At 47.4% G+C, this 9,958-nt stretch overlaps 1 long non-coding RNA gene across 1 annotated transcript; it reads right to left on the minus strand.

Moving 5' to 3' along the window:
• Window positions 1-2,022: 2,022 nt before the first annotated feature.
• On the minus strand, window positions 2,023-8,089 carry LOC121452733. The gene is made up of 3 exons (XR_005974916.1): window positions 8,034-8,089; window positions 7,702-7,810; window positions 2,023-2,116 (listed from the first exon to the last, which is right to left on the minus strand). It is a non-coding gene; the product is annotated as an uncharacterized LOC121452733 (long non-coding RNA).
• Between the last annotated feature and the right edge of the window lie 1,869 nt (window positions 8,090-9,958).

Raw genomic sequence — 9,958 nt, forward strand, 5'->3', positions numbered from 1 at the left:
CTGGGGAGTAAGAGAAAGACAACCAGGCAGAGGGTGACCAGGAACTCCCTGACTCTCCTGTCTCTACTCTTGGGTTATCTGCCTGCCTGCCATTGGGCTGGGCTGGCTAGACTGGGTAATGACAAAGAGTGATGGCTGTGGCCCAGGGCTGTGACTGAAGTCATGCCAACTCATGGGGAAGAGGTTGGAAGGGAAGCCTGGGCCAGTTCACCTCTCACCTCATTTCTTCCTGTAGCAGAGCTGGCTCAAGGTCTGGCTAAAACCTCAAGCATCATCTCAAGCATCACCTCAAGCATCATGCCTCAGTTCATCAGCGACAAGAATATCCAGGCAGCCAAACGTGGTGGAGGATAACAGGGCAGGTATACTGTCAACCAAGAGAATCTTTCAGGAGCTGCCCGCCAATGAAGAGGAGCCATGGAGTATAAAGGTCCTGAGGTTGCTGAGTTAGGTACCACAGGAACACAGAAAGATCAATAGGGATCGCCAGGCAAAAGTTGGGAGCCTGGGGGTGGGGGTGGGGGTGGGGGTGGGGGGGGAAGGGGAGACAGGGAGAGAGAAGGAAGAAGGGGTAAGTTGGGGAGAGCTTGGGGGAGTGGGATGGTTGAGAGGGAGGAAGGACGGATATGGAAGCCATTTTGGGGTTGGCAAGAGGTTTGGCTCTAGAGGGGTTCCCAGGTATCCACGGGGATGTCCCCATCTAAGACCTAGGGCAGTGGAGGAGAGGATACCTGAACTGGCCTTGTCCCATAATCAGACTGATGACTATCTTGAATATCACCATAGAACCTTCATCCGGTGATGGATGGAGATAGAGACAGAGACCCACATCAGAGCACTGGACTGAGCTCCCAAGGTCCAGCTGAAGAGCAGAAGGAGAGAGAAGATGACCAAGGAAGTCAGGACCGTGAGGGACTGGTCCACCCACTGAGACAATGTGCCTGATTTAATGGGAGCTCACCAAATCCAGCTGGACTGGAACTGAAGGAGCATGGGATCAAACTGGACCCTCTGAATATGGCTGACAATTGGGGCAGACTGAGAAGCCAATGATAATGACACTGGGATTTGTCTCTACTGCATGTACTGGCCTTTTGGGATCCTAGTCTATTTGGATGCTTACCTTCCTAGACCTGGATGGAGGGGGGAGGGCCTTCCCACAGGGCAGGGTACCCTGCCCTCTCTTAGGACTGGAGAGGGAGGGAGAGGGGGGGAGTGAGGGAGCGGGGGGTGGGGGGTAATGGGAGGAGGGAAAGAAGTGGAAATTTTGAATGGTATTATTTATAAAGTAATAAAAAATAAAAAAAGAAAGGGCCATGGGGCTGAAGCAGAGGGAGCCCAGTGCTCAGGCAGGGGCCGAGTGTGAGAAACCCACACTTGTCACCTTACAAAGCCACTGGAGGTCCTTGAGCAAGGGAAGAATGACTTCATCACTGGTTTTTATGCCATTGTTATCATGTTGTGAGGATGGAAATTGGGGCGGTTGTGGAGAGGGCAAGCAGAGATGGGGGCAAATGCTTTGACAGTGGATGAGGGTGGGGGAAGAGGGAGTATCTGGGTCTAGGGTAATGAGAGAGAAAATAAGTCAGGGGCTTTGACATAGTTAGCCCCGCCCCTCATTGCCCTCTCTGGTCCCGCTGAGATTTCTCACTGGTCCCTTTCCCCATAACCCCCTTCTAGTTTCCAGCCTTGTGTCTGTGCGTGCGTGTGTGCATGCGTGCATGTGTATGTGTGTGTGCTTCCTGTAGGAGAGAAAGATGAAATATTTATCTTGTGAAGTGCTTATTATCCAAAACATGATAATCTCCAGAACCTTCCATTTTCTTCAAACAATATAATACCATTTTTCTTTATGGCTGAAGAAAACCCCATTGTATCAAGACTGTTTAAGAAAGGGTTAGCTTGGAAAGTAAATGAGAGCTTGGGCAGTTTGTTTTAATTTCGATTTCAGTTGAAGTCAAGCGGGCCTGCAGGTCTGAGTTACGCTGTGAGGGACATGCTGGAGTCTCCACTGAGGAAGAGCCAGGCTTCCTGTTTTGCAGCCTTTCCCAGGACAGCCCTTGTCCTTTAGTTCCTGTTGACAATGGAGAAGTCAGGTTTGGCTTTGGCAAATCAACTGTAAGGGAAAAAATAGGCTGAGAGGAAACAACACAGACTAGCAAAGGACTGGAACGGTTTCACAGCTCAGTAGACTTGGGCAGGCGCTCCAGCCTCGGATCCACACAGATTCCCCCACTGATTCTCTAGGGTCTTCCCTCTTAGCTTCCATTAGTCTCTCTTCCAGGATGCAAATATGGAATTGTCTTGCTGCCCACATGTGCACATACACAAAGACACACACATTTATACACATAAAATAAAGTCTATTTAAATGGGAACATGGTGGTGGAGAAATGGCTTGGTAATTAAGAGCGTGTTCTGCCCTTGGAAAGGCCCCAAGTTCATTCGCTAGAATGCATGTTGGGTGGGTCACAACTGTCTGTAACTTCAACTCCAGGGGGATCTGATGCCCTCTTCTGGCCACCAATGGTACTGCATTCATGTGCACATAGACACACATAGGCACACACAGGCACACACACACACATGCAACATTGAAAATAGTTTTTAAATTAATTATTTACTCTAAGATATGCAAATATTTTGTTGAAAATAAACAGTGTATCTCATTGGCCTTTACTGCTGTTAATGTAAAACAAATACTTTGTCATTTCCTTTAATCCATGACAATAAAGAACTGAGAAGTGGAGCCAATAACTGCAGATCAGAAGACTTAGTCATCCTGCTTTAAAACCATTCTACTTAGCAAGTCATGGTGGCGCATGCCTTTAATCCCAGCACCCAGGAGGCAGAGGCAGGCGGATCTCTGTGAGTTCGAGGACAGCCTGGTCTACAGAGTGAGTTCCAGGGCAATCAGAGATACATACATAATGAGACCCTGTCTCAAACATAAAACAACAACAACAACAAAAGTCTGTTTGTTGAACCCTTAAAAGAATTTTATAAAGCAATACACTGCCTCACACATTTTAATTGACACCTTAAAATATTTCCTAAGAGGTTTAAATGAGTGCAAAATTGAAGATATATTAACATTTTAAGATAACGCTGCTGGAGAGGTGGCCTGGTTGTTAAGGGCGTGTGCTGCTCCAGCAGAGGAAGTTCAGTTCCCAGGACCTGCATCAGGTGGCCCCAGCAGCCTGGAACTCCAGCTCCGGCGACCCAGCGCCCTCTTCTGGCCTTCAGGTGGGTCTGCACTCCCAGGCACACACACTCACAAACAGAAACACACAGACAAACATAATTTATTTTTAATTAAAACACAAAAAAGAAAAATATATGGACACTCTGCACTAGTTCTTAGTAGCTTAAAAGATAGAAAAAAGAACCCTGATCTAGCCACTACGGTGCTGGCTTACATCTGCCCAGCTCTGCTCAGCTCAGCAAGGCCCAGCATCTCTACCCTTTACTTGTTCTTCTGCAATGCACAGATACACAGGTTTTACTCTGTGGTGCATGGTGCATTTTTCTGAGACCTCTTCTTAGTAATTGAGGCACCTAGGGACAGCAATATAGTCAGTGGGTAAAGACATTTGCTGACTCAGCTAAGTTCCCAGGCTCCTCCCCCATGGTAGAACTGAAAGTTGTCCTATGACCTCCAGGTGTGCTCTGGCATGTAGTAATTAAGGCTGTAGTAATGAAACTCTATTTGCTTCAGCCAGCTATCAAGGGAAAAAGGGAAAACGTGGTAAACTGCAGCCAATAAAGTTAACGTAGCTTGTTAATTTACTGATCTTTAATAAATGCTGCGATTGTCAAAAGACACAAACTTTCCAGGTCATGTTTCTGATACACAATGCTGTGTTGTTAGTTTACTGTCAACTTGACACCAGTTATGGTCATGTGGGAAGAGAGACCCTCAACTGCAAAAAACGCTTCTATCCGATGGGCCTGTAGGCAAGTCTTGAGGGTGTCATTTCTCAGTTTATGACTGATGTGGAAGCACCCAGATAGTCGTAGGTAGTTCCAGCCCTAGTCAAATGGCTCCTGGGCTGTATAAGAAAGCAGCCACGAGGAGCAAGCTAGTGAGCAGCGCTCTTCTGTAGTCTCCAGAGCAATTCTACTCTGAGGTCACTCCTTTCTCAGCTAGTCCATGGTGTTTCTCACAGCACTAGAAAGCAAATCAGGACAATATGTTCACAACACCAAAAAAACCCTAATAAACTATTATGCATATTGTGTGTGTGTGTGTGTGCAGATGCTCTGCCCTTGGAGTCTAGAGTTCGACATCACGTGCCTTCTTCTATTGCCCTCCTCCTTTTCATTTTTGATACAGATTTTGAGATAAGGTCTCTCACTGAACATGGAATTCAATAATTTGACTAACGCAACTGGCCAGCAAATCCCCAGAATTCACTCATCTGTGCACCCCCACCCCTACATGTTTTGAAAAAGGTATTCAGAAGTTAAATACACAGAAGCAGTCTGGGAAAGGTGAAGCTGCAGTTGGAAAACTGAGCATCGGGGACTGGAGAGATGGCTCAGCAGTTAAGAGCACTGGCTGCTTTTCCTGAGGTCTGAGTTCAACTCCCAGCACCCACATGATGGCTCACAGTGAGATCTGGAGCTTTCTTCATGCAGGCAGAACACTGGATACATAACAAAAAAAATTAAGAAAGAAAGGAAGAAAGGAAAGAAGGAAGGAAGGAAGATGAAAAAAAAGGAAGGAAGGAAGGAAGGAAGGAAGAAAGAGGAAAGTAAAAGAAAAGAAAGGAAACTGAATGCCACAGCAGTGGCCCTTCTGGTCTCTCCAGGGGAGATTTCAGGGTCACATATTGTCAGTGGAATGAATCATGTATGTTTTCATGGTCACCAATCAGAACAAAGGCTGCTCTGGGTAAAAGAAACCTTGTGCAATCTCCCAGCCTGACATGCAGAAATGGCCCTGAATTAAGATAGGGAAGGTTTATCACCAGGGCCTCCAATGATGACTTACGACTTTGTTTTGCATTTCTACCAGGGTCACCTTTCGTGCTGTTGAGAGATAGGAGAACGGAAGAGCTGAGCAGATATGACGCGGACGCTATCATTGCCTCTCAGTCATCTTTGGATCTGAGGGGAAGTCTCAGAGAAATGTAAACAAGGCTGCAGCCACATTTAGATGTGAAGCACGTCTTCCAACAGAAGGGACAGAACCAGAGCTGCTGCGTGCAGGAAAACGATGAACTGCTAATCCAGAAACTGGAGCAGCTTCATAGCCATCTTGATGCGTGTGTCCTGGAGGCAATCACTTCTGAAGTGGAAATCACAAATACTCCCCTTCCCTACCGTTTCTCCAGCAGTGAGAGAGGCTTCCCTTCCACACCGGCCTTGATAAACCTTATGCACAACACATTTAATTTTAAATCGAATCTCAAATGCTCTGCTACTGGGGTCTCTATGTCTCCATGAGAAATTAAACTCGGAAATTCTAAGGAATTTACCCAAGGAACGGTGCTGGGATTAATGGCCTCAGACCATCAGTTTGAGAAAAAATGGAGGCGATCTTCTCAAAGTACTCTGGGGATTTTGGATCTGGACTTGAAATATTTAGGTGATTATCCCCGCTACACCCCCCCCACACACACATACACAACCCAGATGAAAAGAGTCTTCCTTTTTCGCAGGACGCACTCATGTCTCCACTCTGGAGGACATTGGAGCCATTCTTGGAAAGAGAATGACAAGCCCTTGTCTCATTTCAGTGTTTCCCTGGTGTACAGAGAACGTTCTCATCTATACTCTCTGCTGGGAAGCGAGGCAGCCTAGAGATGACCAAAGGCTGGCCATGGAACCCACAAGAGCACTCGGTGTGACCTCCATCACCTGTCACCCCAACACTTAGGAAGTAGAGGCAGGAGGATCAAAAGTTCAGGTCTTCTTAGCTACATAACAAGTTGAATTGTCAGCACAGTATACATTCACCCTTGTCTCATTTTCTAAGAAAAGATGTGTGTGTGTGTGTGTGTGTGTGTGTGTGTGTGTGTGTGTTGAGAACTGGAGATATGACTCAGCAGTTCAGCAACTAAGAGCACTGGCTGCTCTTCCAGAGGACCCAGGTTCTATTCCCAAGCCCCACATGGTGTCCCACAACTCGAGTTCCATGTGATCCAGTGCTCTCTTCTGGCCTGTGCTGGCTCTGAGCATGCACATGGTACATAGACATGCAAACACATAGGAAACGAAACTAATAATTATTTCTATAAAGAAGGACAAGGATATCTGGAGATATCCTTGATAATTGATACCAATTGATAAGGTATTTGCCACACAAGTATGAAGCCCTTTCAAATACCCAGAATCCACATAAAGCAGGTAACACTCTCTGTAATACCAGTGTTTCTATGGTATTATTGATATGCAGTAAATCACAGGATACCCTGTCTCAAACAAGGAAGATGAGAGCCGACACCAGAGGTTGTCCTCTGACCTCCACACACGTGCCAAAGCGTGCACACTTACATACACACAGTAAGAATAATACGGCTTTCACATTTTAATAAATAAAGTTTGCCTGAAGTTCAGAGAGTAAAAACAGCTGCACTGATCAGCCTTACAGACCAGGAAGTGGTGACACACACCTTTAATCCCAGTAGCCACACTAGTTTGTCATGGAAACCAGGCGGTTGTAGTAGTGCACGCCTTTAATCCCAGCACTAGAGAAGAATATGAGATGGGAGGAGACATCTCTCACACACAGTCTCATTCTGAGATTCCGGGAGACAGGATCACCATTCCTGACTGAGGTAGAGATAAGAGCCAGTGGCCGGCCATTTTGCTTTTCTAACCTTCAGGTTGATCCTGTCTCAAACAAACAATTTCTGTCTCTGGGCTTTTATTACTTGTACTAAAAGCCATAAGTGGCTTTTAGACATAAAGCAAAGAAAACCAGCCTACAATTCACAATCCCAGAGAACCTAGACAACAATGAAGACCCTAAGAGAGACATACATAGATCTAATCTACACGGGAAGTAGGAAAAGATCTCTCGAGTAAGTTGGGAGCATGGATCATGGGAGAGAGTATAAGGGAAGGGGAGAAAAAGGGAGGGGAGTAGAGAAAAATGAATAGCTCAATAAAAACAATAAAAAAGGAGAAGAATGCCGCTCAAAAGATCCCAGACTAGTCCTGCATCCCTTGGAGGAATTTGTGCCTGTGGTAATCATACAAGGGTCCTCAATAGCAGGATTTCCCCACAACTGGGGGTCCTAAGCTGAACTGAGGAACTGCCTCACAGTGAAGGTAAAAGTCTTAGTGAGGTGCACTCGAGGAGCAGGTAGGTCCTTTGACAACCTTGATGACAGGTCTCTACCCCCTCCCCCATCCATCCTGGGGACACAAAGGCAAAGACACATGCTACTGTCACGAGAAAAACCAATTCCATCATTTCTGCCCTGCCCATTCTCTTTTAAGGAGACAGGCTAGGGGTAGACTGAGGCTTGGACCCTCACTGGGGACCAATGACCTGCATCCCAGTATAATTGGGTAGCAGCATAAAGATGTGGTGTGCAAATGTTTGGCTATCTTGGTGTTCAAGTTATGCTACTGTGGATCATACATAGTTGAGGGGAGCCTCAGGAACTCAGAATCCATGCTGACATATTGCATAACCAGTTCCCTTGGCACTTGAAGCAGGCAGAGCCCCCCGTACGCAGAACATACCTAGTCCTGGTGCATCCGAGGTGTGGCTCTGTTTAGGTCATCACAGGTGTAGTTCCTTTTAAGAATCACCCAAACTGCCCATGTCGCAGGAAGTCCATACCACAGTTCACTTTCAGAAGGAAGATTACTTTGTTAAGAACCCATGGAGGTGGGGTCTTGTTACCGCTACTTCCCAGTTTTCCTTCATATATGTGCGTATATACTTGAGTATATATGTATACCTGGACACACACACATATGTGAACACACACATATATGAAGTATATATACTCAATAATATATAATATAACGTCTATATGAGTGTTTTTATTTGTGTATATGTGTGTGGGTACCTGTTTGTAAGGGTGCTCATGAAAGTCAGAAGAGGGTGTCAGATCCACCTAGAGTTGGAGATACAGGTAGTTGTCAGCCAGCCAACGTGGGTTCTGGGAATTGCCCTGGGCCTCTGAAAGAGAAGTAAGGACTCTTGACACCGAGTCATCTTGAAAAGTCTGCTCTGCGGTACAGGGATGTGTTGAAAGTTACAGCTCACCAGGACCAACTCACCTCACTTCTACGGCTCCTCTTCACCCAGGCCTTTAGATGTGTGTGCAAACAGAATGGGATTTGGCAGGTGGCCACTGACTAGCCAGTGCTTCATGCTCCATTTCCTTAAGGAGAATTGGCAAAGGTTAATTTGCCTTCATGTGGCTCAGGAAGCAGTGAGACAATTGAGCTGCCCTCTTTGGGGTGGGTGGAACCATAGGAAGAATGAGCTTCCAACATGGGTCCTCTGTATGAACAACATGAACGATGTCTCTGTGGCTGGCTCAGATAAAGACATGATTTGAGGAACAACGTGTTCCAGGCAGTGATCTCAACTGGCTAGATCTGATAAAAGTCAGGGCCAGCCCAGTGAATAACTTTTGAAAAGAATTTAGGTCAGAGCATGCTATAACAAGCCAAGTAAGATTAAGGAAACATCCATGGTCAACAAGCTCCTAAGCTCCAAGATGAAAGCACCTAAGAGGCTCCCTGGCCATGGACGATAGCACATTCCAGTGCTGGGCATTTTTCTTCCTCTGCTTGCCTTCTCTCTGTTAAATGAAACTCAAAGGAAGAGGTGCACAGCTGTGTGTGGTGGTGCACAGCTGTGTGTGGTGGTGCACAGCTGTGTGGTGCACAGCTGTGCGTGGTGGTGCACAGCTGGGTGTTGTTGCACAGCTGTGTGTGGTGGTGCACAGCTGGGTATGGTGCACAGTTGTGTGTGGTGGTGCACAGCTGGGTATTGGTGCACAGCTGTGTGTGGTGGTGCACAGCTGTGTGGTGCACAGCTGTGCGTGGTGGTGCACAGCTGGGTGTTGGTGCACAGCTGTATGTGGTGGTGCACAGCTGTATGTGGTGGTGCACAGCTGTATGTGGTGGTGCACAGCTGTGTGTGGTGCACAGCTGTGCATGGTACACAGCTGTGTGTGGTGGGTGCGCAGCTGTGTGTGGTGGTGCACAGCTGTGTGATGCACAGCTGTGCATGGTGGTGCACAGCTGTGCGTGGTGGTGCACAGCTGGGTGTTGGTGCACAGCTGTGTGTGGTGGTGCACAGCTGGGTATGGTGCACAGCTGTGTGTGGTGCTGCACAGCTGTGTGCGGTGTACAGCTGGGCTGGATGTGTTGCTGCACAGCTGGGTATTGCTATACAGCTGTGTGTGGTGGTGCACAGCTGTGTTCTGTGGCACAGATAAGTGTGGTGGCACACATCTAAAATCCTCAGCAATTGGAAGGTTGTGGAAGGAGTGTCAGGTGTCCAACAGCAGCCTCCAAGGCATAATGAGTTCAGTCCAAGGCTATTCCAAGCTACATGGACACTGTCTTAACTGTGTTAGCCCACGTAAAGGAAGAACCATGGAAAAACATGACATCCTGCCTGTGCAGTTCTTGGAGGTCCTCAGTTTTATTCATTTACTTTTGAGACAGTGTCTCATCACACAGAGCCCAGGCTCAACTCAGATTCAATGTGTAGCCAAGCGTGTGCCACCATCCCCAAGCGTGTGCCACCATCCCCAAGCGTGTGCCACCATCCCCAAGCGTGTGCCACCATCCCCAATCGTGTGCCACCATCCCCAAGCGTGTACCACCATCCCCAAGCGTGTGCCACCATCCCCAAGCGTGTGCCACCATCCCCAAGTGTGTGCCACCATCCCCAAGCGTATGCCACCATCCCCAAGCGTGTGCCACCATCCCCAAGAGTGTGCCACCATCCCCAAGCGTGTGCCACCATCCC

This window comes from Microtus oregoni, unplaced genomic scaffold, assembly GCF_018167655.1.
Source record: "Microtus oregoni isolate MIOR12 unplaced genomic scaffold, Mior012 000010F_ref0000083, whole genome shotgun sequence".
Classification (NCBI taxonomy): domain Eukaryota; kingdom Metazoa; phylum Chordata; class Mammalia; order Rodentia; family Cricetidae; genus Microtus; species Microtus oregoni.